This window comes from Mustela putorius, unplaced genomic scaffold (assembly GCF_011764305.1).
Source record: "Mustela putorius furo isolate JIRA1106 unplaced genomic scaffold, ASM1176430v1.1 tig00003853_pilon_pilon_pilon, whole genome shotgun sequence".
Lineage (NCBI taxonomy): Eukaryota > Metazoa > Chordata > Mammalia > Carnivora > Mustelidae > Mustela > Mustela putorius.
In genome coordinates, this window is record NW_025422005.1 from 50,788,018 (window position 1) to 50,801,906 (window position 13,889).

Consider the following 13,889-nt stretch of genomic DNA (forward strand, 5'->3'; position numbering starts at 1 on the left):
TTGGGATTCCCCTTGGGCCTTTTATGCATTTTGTTTTGTTTTGTTTTGTTTTGTTTTTAAGATTTTACTTATATATTTGAGACAGAGAAGGAGCGGGCAGGACCAGAGGGAGAAAGAGAAGTAGATTCTGCACTGAGCAGGGAGCCCGATGTTGGACTTCATCCTGGGACTCCAGGATCACAATGTGAGCAGAAGTCAGACACTTAATGAACTGAGCCACCCAGGGGCCCCTCCCCCTGGGCCTTTTAATGAAGCCTATATACTGTGTGTTCTTTATTGCGTTTAAAGGCCTTAAAATCTCCTGATCCTTTTGTCAAGACTTAGATGAGAATATGAAAAAGCTTTTTCACAAAGAGATGTAGAATAAATATTCTAGACTATTTATGTGTCTCTTCCTCAGTGCTACTCAACTCAGTCTACCAACCTCCGCATTATCTCATTGTTTCTGGGGCTAAACCATGAGTTATCAGAATTTCATCAAATTCAAGATGTCATTAATTATTAAGACCTGCCATTACTTCATGCACAGCTAATAGAGAAAAACCTTGCCGATTAACCACCATAACATCAATTATTTGGAACACCTATCCTGATTTCAGAAAATGTTAAGCAGTGAAACTTAAAATAAATGAAATATGATTACCTCAAAAGACATGGTAACAAAGACATACAACAAAAGATAATCCCCATGCTACAAATATTTGTCTTATTTCTACATTACATAATTTCCCAAAAAAAGAAAATTAGTAATAATTTCAAAATAAAAAGCATTTCTAAAATGGGCTATAACAGCAATAAAAATGAAACAAGGGATGTATTTACACTGAATAGATGTATGAGAAGATTTCATGGAATGGTAGTGAGGAAATTTTCCCAAATGAAAAATAATATCTCTTAACCATACTATGGTCTAAAGTATGCAAGACAAAAAATATGATGAATATAGTTCCTGGTATTAGTTAAAATTCCTTATTAGACAGTAGTTCTTCCTTACACATGGGGAATAGTTCCAAAACCCCCACGCATGTCTGAAACTGCAGATTGTACCTAACCCTATCTATATCCTTTTTCCTGTATGACACACCTACCACAAAGTTTAATTTACAAATGAGGCAAAGTAAGAGAGTAACAACAATAACAGAGCCTTTATAACACTATACTGTAATAAAAGTTAAGTGAATGTGGTCCCTCAAAATACCTTATTATACTGTATTCACTCTTTTTCTTGTGATGATAGAAGATGAAAAAATGTCTATGTGATGAGGTGAAGTAAGGGGCATTAGTCTACTACTGAGAAGAGAGATGCTGAATCCGCAGGAAGAGGATCATCTGTTCCCTGACTGAGGTTCATCTCAGAAAGTGAAAACTGGATAACGAGGACCACTGTAGACTGCCTTTTCCCATATAATTTTTCCTACTCCAGGGCACCTGGGTGTTTCAGATAGTTAAGCATCTGTCTTCAGCTCACGTCATAATCCCAGGGTGCTGGGATGGAGCCTTGTGTTTAGCTCCCTGCTCAGCAGGGAGTCAGCTTCTCCTTCCTATACCCCTCCCCACCACTTGTGCTCTCTCTCACTTTCTCTCTCTCTCTCTCAAATAAATAAAACCTAAAAATAACAATAAAACAATAATTTTCCCTACTCCTGATGATAGCTCTATAGTAGGGAAATACAGGGAAGTCTTTTTTACATCTAATAATCTATTAATATTAACTGCAGGGGCACCTGGATGGCTCAGTCAGTTGGGAGTCTGCCTTCGGTGCAGGTCATGATCTCAGGGTCCTGGGATCAAGCCCCACATCAGGATCTCTGCTCAGTGGGGAGTCTGCTTCTCCTTCAACTTCTACCACTCCCCTTGCTTGTGCATGTGTTCATGTGCTCTCTGTCAAATATAAATAAAATCTTTTTAAAAATATATTAACTGCAAAGTGGAAAGGGTAGGTCAAAAATTCCATAGTTACTTACACTCCTAAATTATAAGAGAATACCTTCTTCCACTCCCTAAAGAACATGATTTGTCTCCTTACCAACTCTCACCATTTCTACAAGCTCTCCCCCACCTCCCCACCCCCACCCCCCTGCCTTATGTCAATATGCATTACAATTTTCACAAAAGAATACACTAAGGCCATTCACCACAGGACATTGGAAATAACCAACAAAGGACTCACATCATGAAGGAAATTCTATGCTATTTAATTTTTCCTCTACCCTCCTCCCACTTTCAGATGCCCCATTTAACCCATGATATCCAGAAAGACCAATCTGGGCCTCTCACATCTCTACTCATTCTTCATGGGACCAGAAATAAAACCTTAGTAAAGATGAGTAAGGAGAGGGGAGCCTTATAGAGCCTACTACCACTCTTGATGTTGGGGTCCTGAGTTCAAGCCACACGTAGAGCTTACTTAAAAAATAAAATAACTAATAACTAAATAAATAAATGTTAATTTAAAAGATAAGTAAGGAGAGTTCAAACAAAACAGAAGAGTGTGTACTTCTACTATAAAGTCACATAGCTGCAATGTACTATGTCAAATAAGAAAATAAGATCTCTTGGAACTGTAACTGTTTACATATAAAATAGAAGTTAGGGAAGAAGTGAAGGGTAAGAGGATATACCATGGACTATACCAGGTAAGAGAATATATCAGAGACAAGGCAAAAAAGGGCTGGCTAAAAATCCCCAAAGGAAAAAGGGAAAGAAAGAACAGCTGATCAGTGCTATGACTATCCAAGCCCAAGACTGGTGACTGATGGGCTGAATCACAGCTCTACCACTGTGTCTAGCTGGCATTAAAGATAAAGAGAAGCAAAACAAAGAAAACAATAGATTAGAAAATAACAGATTAGAGGTGTGGAAGGAGGGACTATGGGCTTCTGCCACTTTGCTTGGGAGGACTCGAATTGACACCTGAAAACTTCAGGAAAACAGGATTTTCAAAGCTAATCATGAAAACATTTGTCATTGGAGTTAGTACTGTGACAAATGGCAGGAAGACAACATGGCTAAGAATCTGCAGAACTACCTTCCAAACTGCAGCATCATATCTCAGGATGATTTTTTTAAGCCAGAGTATGAGAAAGAGACAAATACAGATGGATTTCTGCAGTATGATGTGCTTAAAGCACTCAACATGGAAAAAATGATACCCACCATTTCCTGCTGGACAAAAAGCCCAAGACACTCACTATTACCAACAGACTCTGTAAATGCTAAGAATTCCCATATTAATCATCAAAGGCTTCCTTCTCTTTAACTATAAGCCCCTCGACACTCTATGGAACAGAAGCTACTTTCTGACCATTCTATACGAAGAATATAAAAGGAGGAGGAGTATAAAGCTCTACGAGCCTCCAGACCCCCAATGTACTTTGATGGCCACATGTAGTCCAGGTACATAAAGCCCAGAGAAGAAATGGAGACATAAGGTGGGAAACTTTACTGAGACAGAACAAAATCTGAAGAGGACCTCTTCTCCCAAGTATATGAAGATCGAATACAAGAACTAGCAAAGCAAAAGCGTTTGCAAATAACAACATAAAAATGGAGTGCCCTGAATCCTTTCTGGGATGAATACGAAACTCAAAGGAGTATCTTTAAGAACCTTAACCAAGATACAGCGTGGAGTTTAGTATGATGGCAGCTGTTGGTTCCTTTTCTCACACATGGTTTCCCCAATATGTGAAACAGTAAAGAGTTATCCATGCCAACAGATGGGAATTTACCTTGATAAGGTGTTCTCTCACGCTAAGGAGTGCAGATATACAGCACAGCTCACGAACAATGAGTCAGTTCCTCTAGACTAAAAATGGTCAACCTTTTCTGAGCAGGACCCAGAGGACAAAGTAAGGCTTACATTACAGGATATATGTAATCTATTGTGTTTGTATGTATGTGTCTGTGTATATGTAGGGTATATATGTGTGTGTGATGTGTGTGTATACATACACACATCAAATATCAAGTAGTCACCTTAGATATAACGCCCGGTCATATTTTTCTACTTGTAATTTTTTAAAAATATTCATTACCATCTAGTACAGATGTCTACCTCCTGCAAATAAAGGCTTTACTAGCAGTAGCAGTGACATTGAATAAATCAATAATTTACCAGGAAAAAACAAAAACAATCTATTAAAGAAATGCAACATTGTGTCATCTACTAAGTATGATACTAAGTATGCCTAAAATGTTTACCCTGAATTAAATCAAACTGTACATCTACAGAGAACACTAGAACAGGCCGGTACCAAAGGAAGCAATCAGATAAAAACCAGAAGGCAGGTCATTATGCACCATAAGTCTTTTCAGCAAATCAGTGTCATGGATAAATAAATAAAGACAGTGGGCTAAGTTTTAGTGTTAAAAAAAAAAAAAAAACAGACACATAAATCAATGGAACAGAATAGAGAGCCCAGAAATAGACCCTCAACTCTATGGTCAACTAATGTTAGACAAAGCAGGAAAGAATGTCCAATGGAAAAAAGATAGCCTCTTCAATAAATGGTGTTGGGAAAATTGGACAGCCACATGCAGAAAAATGAAACTGGACCATTTCCTTAGACCACACACGAAAATAGACTCAAAATGGATGAAGGACCTCAAAGTGAGAAAGGAACCCATCAAAATCCTTGAGGAGAACACAGGCTGCAACCTCTTCGACCTCAGCCATAGCAACATCTTCCTAGGAACATCGCCAAAGGCAAGGGAAGCAAGAGCAAAAATGAACTATTGGGATTTTTATCAAGATCAAAAGCTTTTGCACAGCAAAGGAAACAGTTAACAAAACCAAAAGACAACTGACAGAATGGGAGAAGATATTTGCAAATGACATATCAGATAAAGGGCTAGTGTCCAAAATCTATAAAGAACTTAGCAAACTCAACACCCAAAGAACAAATAATCCAATCAAGAAATGGGCAGAAGACATGAACAGACATTTCTGCAAAGAAGACATCCAGATGGCCAACAGACACATGAAAAAGTGCTCCATATCACTCGGCATCAGGGAAATACAAATCAAAACCACAATGAGATATCGCCTCACACCAGTCAGAATGGCTAAAATTAACAAGTCAGGAAATGACAGATGCTGGCGAGGATGCAGAGAAAGGGGAACCCTTTCTGTGGGAATGCAAGCTGGTGCAACCACTCTGGAAAACAACATGGAGGTTCCTCAAAATGTTGAAAATAGAACTACCCAATGACCCAGCAATAGCACTACTGGGTATTTACCCTAAAGATATAAACGTAGTGATCCAAAGGGGCATGTGCACCGGAATGTTTATAGCAGCAATGTCTACAATAGCCAAACTATGGAAAGAAACTAGATGTCCATCAACAGATGAATGGATAAAGAAGATGTGGTACATATACACAATGGAATCCTATGCAGCCATTAAAAGAAATGAAATCTTGCCATTTGCGACAACATGGATGGAACTAGAGCGTATCATGCTTAGCGAAATAAGTCAAGTGGAGAAAGACAACTATCGTATGATCCCCCTGATATGAGGAAGTGGTGATGAAACATGGGAGTTTAAGGGGGTAGGAGAAGAATCAGTGAAACAAGATGGGATTGGGAGGGAGACAAACCATAAGTGACTCTTAATCTCACAAAACAGACTGAGGGCTGCTGGGGGGAGGGGGGTTGGGAGAAGGGGGTGGAGTTATGGATACTGGGGAGGGTATACGCTATGGTGAGTGCTGTGAAGTGTGTAAACCTGGAGATTCACAGACCTGTACCCCTAGGGATAAAAATATATTACAGGTTTATAAAAAAGAAAAAAGAAAAAAATAATAAAAAACAAACAAACAAATAAACAAACAAAAAAGACTTCAGGCCAAAAAAAGTACAGTCTATTTAAAAGAAGGGGAAAAAGAAAAAATCTTAAAAGATATAACAAACTGTAATGAATGGTTCCTAATTAGATCCTGATTTGAACAAACCAGCTACAAAGGACATTTCTGGGGATAATGAGAAACCTGAACATGGACAGGTATTACATTATTAAGAATTATTGTTTTTTGTTTTTTTTTAATGTGTGATAACAGTATTACAGTAATGCAGGAAATGTCCTTATATATTAGAGATGCAAATGATGCCAGTAATTTAGCTTTAAACTCTTCAGTTATTATTCTACCTAAATGTACAAAACTAGCAAACTAATTATGGAGTACAGATGAGGCAAGTATTCTTCACAAAGTGTATCGTGTCCTCCAGAATGCCCTGCCTGATTATGTGTTCTGTTCCACTCAGGTTAGCTATGCCTCCTCTGTGCTTTCAAAGTACTCATGTGTATCCGTATACACTCAAGGAAACAGAGTTACCGGGGGCTCATTTAGACAGGCAGCAGACTGGCCAGACTGCTTTTCACCATGAACTAAGAACCTGGACTTGCTGACACAGAGTCTGATTACAGCAGCAGGAAAGTCCAATGCTTATAAATGTTCTCTTTGATATAAGCACATAAATTACAAAGCAGGTTCTTCTGGAATACTAACACAACCCTCAAATATGAAAGTATGGTGGAAGGGAAAATTTGAAAGTATGGTGGAAGGGAAAAGGAACAGTGAAGGATCAAGAACTTGGCTCTCATGTCTGGCACATTCTCACACTTCAGAGGTACCTTTGCAACCTCCTTGAGGAATTAGGGAGAACAAGGAAACTTTACTTCTGGAGTATGCTACGCTGGCTCCTGTTTTGTATAAATGTCTCAAGGCAGGTTAATTTCTGCCATTAAAGAAAATGAATAGTCTTTACCTCAACCTGGTAGCACTATCTAAAACTACCTGTTGTGAGGGCGCCTGGGTGGCTCAGTTGGTTAAGCAACTGCCTTGGGCTCAGGTCATGATCCCAGAGTCCCAGGACTGAGTCCCGCATCAGGCTCTCAGGTTCATCGGAGTCTGCTTTGCCCTCTGACCTTTTCCCCTCTCATGCTCTATCTCTCAAATAAATAAATGAAATCTAAAAAAAAAAAAAAAAACACCTCATTGTGAAAACCAAACAATATTATAGACATAGTATCTATCAAATTGTTTTGAAATCTACTTACCTATCTCCTTGAAAGAAACCAAGCAATAAAAGGGGGGACTTCATTTACCTTTGCACCCTCTACCAGAATGCCTGGCACATCCTGAGTACTTTAATAAATGTTTTCGAAGCTGGACTGAAAAAATGGGAATAGAGAAAAAAATCATAATTCTTCCCCAACCCCGGCCCCGGGAAAGTAGTTCAGAAAGAATGTTAGAATGGAACAACTGATGTGAGCTTCTTAAGGACAGGACCTGCATCCCATTAATCTTTATATGCTCAGTATCTGAGACAATGGAGAGAGAGAAAGGAAGAAATGCAGACACAGATACAAGAGTGCAAAGAGAGAAAAGGAGATAGGGCAGAAGGATGAATTTGGAGACTACTCAATATATAAATCTTCCAAATGTCTTTTGTAAGTACAGTTGTTTCTAACTTGATTGGGAAAGGCCAAGGAAGTATCCCTTTTTAACTATTACTGTCAAATAGGTAAATATTTGCTAAGGGGAAAAATCTGAATCCACAGAAGAATTCTAAATACATAACCATTTCTGAAAGAGCCTTGCTGACACATCATTATCCCATTTATTAAGTGAAACACAGAAACACAATGCTCCCCTATTCTACAAGAAACTCCTTTGAAACAAGATATATGATATGTTTACTTATCTCAAAGCAGTCTGTTATTTAACCTACCTGCAAAGGCTGGTTCCAGAACTATGTTCAAATTCTACAATTATGTAAACAAAGTTATTACAAGTAGCAGAGAAATAAGATTTTCCAACATAGAGGAAAGACAAAGAAAATAAATCTATAAAGGAAGACATCTTTTTTTTTTTTTTAAGTAGACTTCACACTCAATGTGGGGCTTGAACTCACAACCCTGAGATCAAAAGTCATATTCTCTACAGACTGAGCCAGCCAGGTGTCCCAGGAAGACATCCTGGGATAGAGCCCTGCATCGAGCCCTGCATCGGCTCTCTGCTCAGCAGGGAGCCTGCTTCCTCCACTCTCTGCCTGCTGCTCTGCCTACTTGTGACCTCGGTCTCTGTGAAATAAATAAATAACATCTTTAAACAAACAAACAAAAAAGTATGGGGTGCCTGGGTGGCTCAGTGGGTTAAGCCACTGCCTTCGGCTCAGGTTATGATCTCAGGGTCCTGGAATCGAACCCCACATCGGGCTCTCTGCTCAGTGGGGAGCCTGCTTCCCCACCCCCCACCTGCCTCTCTGCCTACTTGTGATCTCTCTCTCTGTCAAAAAAAAAAAAAAAAAAAAAGTAAACAAAAGGAATATATACCTGGCAATTAAAAAACACAAACCTCACAAAGAGGTAAAAACAAGAAATACATCTCTCTACCATCACCTATCCCCAGTCCTATTTCCTAAATGTAACCCCTTAATATTTTATCAGGTATCCTTCAAGAAAAATGTGTCTACTTTTTAATATTCATATGTGACATCATACAATAAAAAAAAAACTTTTCTTGATACCTTACATTATAGACTTAATATATCTTGGGAATCACTCCATATCAGCACATAAAATTAATAATCCTCTAGCAATATTTATCAAGCATTTACAACTTATATGCCAGATACTGTATGTTAGATTTGTTATACCCCATTTAATCCTCAGAAAAACTCTGTGAAGTAGGCATTTTAGAATCTTAAAGTATCAAGAGGTTAAGTTCAGATAACTAATAAGGAATAGAGCCAAGATCTGAACATAGAATCCCCACTCTTAAAAACTGCTCTCCAGCTTTCGATCTGCTACAGAGTTTAGAACATGGGTGAACCAGAACATATTTAACCAGCAGTCTCTATTAGTAGACATTTAGGCTATTTCTAGATTTGTAAAGATTATGACTGGAATGCAAGCTCCAAGAGAGATTTTTGTCTAAATCTAGAATTATGAATGGCCTTTATTTTTTCTTTTGGGCCTTCTGTATTCCAAATTTTCTGCAGCACCATATATTATGTTACAGTCAGAAAAAAAACCAGATATTTTTAGATAAACTTCAAAAATAAAGTAACTTTTCCAAGTTTATGAAAAATAGAGAGACAGAGTTTGAATTCAGATCCATAAAACTCCTAAGGCCTCTTTCCTTAGAAGCAAGTTTCCAAAGGTAAATGATTCTAGCTACAGTTCATATTAATGAGTTCTCTGTTCTTGAAAACCTAGCCTATGAGGTCAACTAAAGATACTCAGTGAAAATGTCTAGTGTATACACTAACATATTAATAGGAACACTGTAATTACAACCACCACCGCTGTTATGATCTGTTTCCTATCTTTCCGGGATGGCTAAATAAAACTTTCTTCTGAGTCCCTGTCACTTGTTAAATTCTTTAAGAATTCAGGTTCACAATGGGCCAGAAGCCACTAAAGGCCTAAGAAGCAAAAACACAGAGAGGATGATTTGTGAAACCAAAGAACAGAAACAGTCTTTCTATATAACACACTTAACATTTAAGACATAATCCCTTTTTGGGAAGGATAAAGAAAAAAAGATGTCGATGACTCATGTATCCCATCTGACACAATTCTGGAATAACATTTTAGTCAAAAATTTAGAACGCTGTATGAAAGAGACGTGGATATCTCCATCACTCTGATCTAAAGCATCCCACCATATCTCAATTTCCTCAACAAAAACTTGGTAATAACATTGTTCCCAGTTCATGGAACATATTAACTTAAAACTACAGAAAAAAATAATTTAAAAATTTAGCATTTGGAAAAATTAAAACTGATCTAAAATTGCCAACCCAAATGAAAACTGGAAGGGGGAGAAAACCTCTTACTGTAAAAAGTCAATATTCCCAAAAAGAGATAAATTTATCTTCAATTCCACCCTACTTCATAAAAAAAGCACCAGAATCTCCCACAAACATATAAATTATATCTTGTATCCAATTAGTTGCTAAGTCCTGTCATTCTAACTCTGATATACTTCTCAAATCTTTGTCTTCTTCCCTTTACCACAGCATCTGCCTACAAACAGCATCATACTTAAGGGTGAAAGTCTGAATGCTTTTCTCCTTAGACTGGGGAGAAAGCAAGAATGTCTGCTCTTACTATTCAACACTGTACTAGAGGTTCTAGCTAGTGCACCACAAGGAAGGAAGGAAAGAAATGGAAACAGGGGTGCCTGGGTGGCTCAGTGGGTTAAAGCCTCTGCCTTTGGCTTAGGTCATGATCCTAGGGTCCTGGGATCGAGCCTCGCATTGGGCTCTCTGCTCAGTGGGGAGCCTGCTTCTCCTCTCTCTCTCTCTCTCTCTGCCTACTTGTGATTGCTGTTGTCAAATAAATAAATAATTTAAAAATCTTTTAAAAAACATTCTTTTAATTTTTTTTTAAAGATTTTATTTTTATTTATTTGAGAGAGAGACACTGAGAGAGAGCATGAGTGAGGAGAAGGTCAGAGGGAGAAGCAGATTCCCCGTGGAGCTGGGAGGCCGATGCAGGACTCGATCCCAGGACTCTGGGATCATGACCTGAGCCAAAGGCAGTCGTCCAACCAACTGAGGCACCCAGGCGTCCCTAAAAAGTTTTTTTAAAAAAGAAATGGAAACAAATTAAGGGCAATTCAGATGGAAAAGGAAGAAATAAACCTCTTTATTCACAGACAACATGATCCTGTAAGCAGGAATCCACAAAAAAACTACTAGGACTAATAAGTTCAGCAAAGGTAGAGGATGTAAGTTCAAAATCAACTATATCTCTATATACTAGCAGATAAATATCAAAAATAATTTTTCAATTCCACCACGATAACATCAGAAACAATACTTAGAAACAGATTTAACAAAAGAAGTACAAGACTGGGGTGCCTGGGTGGTTCAGTCAGTTAAGTGTCTGTCTCTAGCTCAGGTCATGATCCTGGTGTCCTGGGATCAAGCCCTGCATCAGGCTGCCTGCCCAGTGGAAAGCCTGCTTTTCTCCCTCTCCCACTCCTCCTGCTTATGTTCCCTCTCTCGCTGTCTCTCTTTCTGTCAAATAAATAAATAAAATCTGTTAAAAAAAAAAAGATATGGTATTAGTGTTTAGACACATAGTTCAATGAAACAGAATGGAGTATGAAAAACTAAAGCCATTTATGGTCACCTGATTTTTGAAGGTACCAAGACAATTCAACCAGACAAGAATAGCCTCTGCAACAAAGAATGCTGCAACAGAACAGTCACATGCAAAGATGAATATAAAGACTTTTTTTATTTTTAAGTAACCTCACACCCAATGTGGGGCTTGAACTCACAACCCCAAGGTCAAAAGTTGCACGCTCCACTGACTGAGTCAGCCAGGCGCCCCATGAAAAATGAATTTAGATCTTCATCTCACATTATGCACAAAATCAATGCAAATGGATCATTAACCTAAAGTAAGAGCCAAACTATAAAAACTTCAGAAGAAAACAGAAAAGAAAATCTTGACCATGAATTAAGCAGTTTTAGAGAATAAAAACAAACTCATGATATACAAAAGAAAAAAAAAAAGATGTACTGGACTTCATCAAAATTTAAAATCTCTGTGATTCAAACTTCACCATTAAGAAAATGAAGAAACAGGGCGCCTGGGTGGCTCAGTGGGTTAAGCCGCTGCCTTCGGCTCAGGTCATGATCTCAGAGTCCTGGGATCGAGTCCCGCATCGGGCTCTCTGCTCAGCGGAGAGCCTGCTTCCCTCTCTCTCTCTCTGCCTGCCTCTCCATCTACTTGTGATTTCTCTCTGTCAAATAAATAAATAAAATATTTAAAAAAAAAAAAAAAAAAAAAAAAAAAAAAAAAAAAGAAAATGAAGAAACAAAGCAGACAGGGAGAAAATATTTGTAATTCATATATCTAATAAAAGACTTGTGTTCTGAACATATTAAAAAAAAACTCCTACAATTCAAAAACAAGATAAATAACACAATTTATAAATGAGCAAAGGATAGGAACAAAAATTTTACCAAAGAAGATATGTGAATGGCCAATAAGCACAAGAAAAACCATCACAAATCATTAGGGAAATGCAAATCAAAACCAAAATGAAATGCCACTTCACACTCATTAGAATGCCTACAGTCAAAAAGAAAACAATTAACAAGTGTTACCAGGATGTGGAAAAGAGTGAAGGCTCATACATTGCTGATGGAAATGTAAAATGGTGTAGCTGCTGTGGAAGTTTCCCAATTTCTTAAAAAATTCAACAGAGGGGCACCTGGGTGGCTCAGTTTAAGTGTCTGCCTTTGGCTCAGGTCATAATCCTAGGGTCCTGAGATCGAATCCCACATCGGGGTCCCTCCTGAGTAGGGAGTCTGCTTCTCCTTCTCCCTCTACTTCTCTCCCCTGCTCATGTTCTCTTTCTTAAAAAAAAAAAAAAAAAAAAAAACAACCTTTAAAAAAAATTCAACATAAAATACCAGATGACCCAGCAATTCCTTTCCTAGGAATATACTCACAAGAAATGAAAATAGGTGTTCAAAAAAAAAAAGCTGTGCATGAATGTTCATAGCAGCACTATTCACAATGTCCAAAAGGTAGAATAATCTAAATGTCCATCAACTGATGAACAAATAAACAATATGTACTACAGACTTGCGATGGAGTATTATTCAGCCATTAAAAGGAGTAAAGTACTGATAAATTCCATACCATGGATGAAACATGGCAATGTTATGCTAAGTGAAGGAAGCCAGGCACAAAGGGCTTCATATGTTCAGAAAAGGCAAATCTTGAGAGAGACAGACAGAAAGTACAATAGTTGTTGCCCAGGACTTGGGCTGGGAATAGAGAATAAATGGGTACAAGGTATCTGGGGAGGTGCTGGAAATGCTCTAAAACTGGATTGTGGGTGATGGCTTCACAATTTTGTAAATTTACTAAAAATAATCAAATAGTACACTTAAAATGAATTAATTTAGGGGCGCCTGGGTAGCTCAGATGCTTAGGCATCTGCCTTCAGCTCAGGTCAAGATCCCAGGGTCCTGGGATCGAGTCCTTCATCAGGCTCCCTGCTCGGTAAGGAGCCAGCTTCTCCCTCTCCCTCTACTGCTCCCCCTGCTTGTGCTCTCCCATTCTATCAAATAAATAAATAAAATCTTAAAAAAAAAAAAATGTAGGGGCCTGGGTGGCTCAGTCATAAAGCATGTACCTAGGCTCAGGTCATGTCCCAGGGACCCAGAATGGAACCCCGCATCGGGCTCCCTGCTTGGTGGGGAACCTGATTCTCCCTCTCCCCACTCCCCCTGCTTGTTTCCTGTCTCGCTGTACCTCTCTCTGTCAAATAAATAAATAAAATCTTTTTAAAATAAATTAAATCTTTTTAAAATAAATTTTAAAAAGTTTTAATGAATTAATTTATGGTATATAAAGTATGCCTCAAGAAAGTTGTCTTTAAAAAAAAAAAAGAGAGAGCCTGCATAAAGCTGTAACGAGGGTGAGAGAAAAGAAATTGCTTTCCAGTCAGAGAAAGAATGTGAAGAGGAGAGCCAAAGTAGAGTCTCGAAGAAAGTCTTGCACCCTTAGCCTCCTTCCTTACCCCAATCCCTCATCTTCAGCAAAGTTTATTAAAATCATTAAATGGCTGATGAGTGCAGTTTTCTGGTCACAGAGGACAAATGAGAAACACCTCATGATGCTGCAGAACCACAACAGAGAGAAGCCTAGGAAAGCCAGACGGTGGAAACCAAGCCAACTGCCCATGAGGCTGAGCTGCCACTAAGATCAGAGCTAAACTTAAAGTTAAGTAACAGGGATCCACAGTTGCTTCCCATTACACTGCTTTTCTTTATATTTTTGTATTCGCCAGTTACATTTAAATTTTAACAGGTAGTACAACTAACTATATTGCTATATATTTAAATAATT

At 38.3% G+C, this 13,889-nt stretch overlaps 1 protein-coding gene and 1 pseudogene across 14 annotated transcripts in view; one reads left to right on the top strand and one right to left on the bottom strand.

The window, feature by feature from the left end:
• Positions 1-13,889, bottom strand: part of DOCK7 (dedicator of cytokinesis 7) — a 221,160-nt gene that overhangs the window by 195,282 nt on the left and 11,989 nt on the right. The window lies entirely within an intron of this gene.
• Positions 2,952-3,544, top strand: LOC106005681 (annotated as a pseudogene).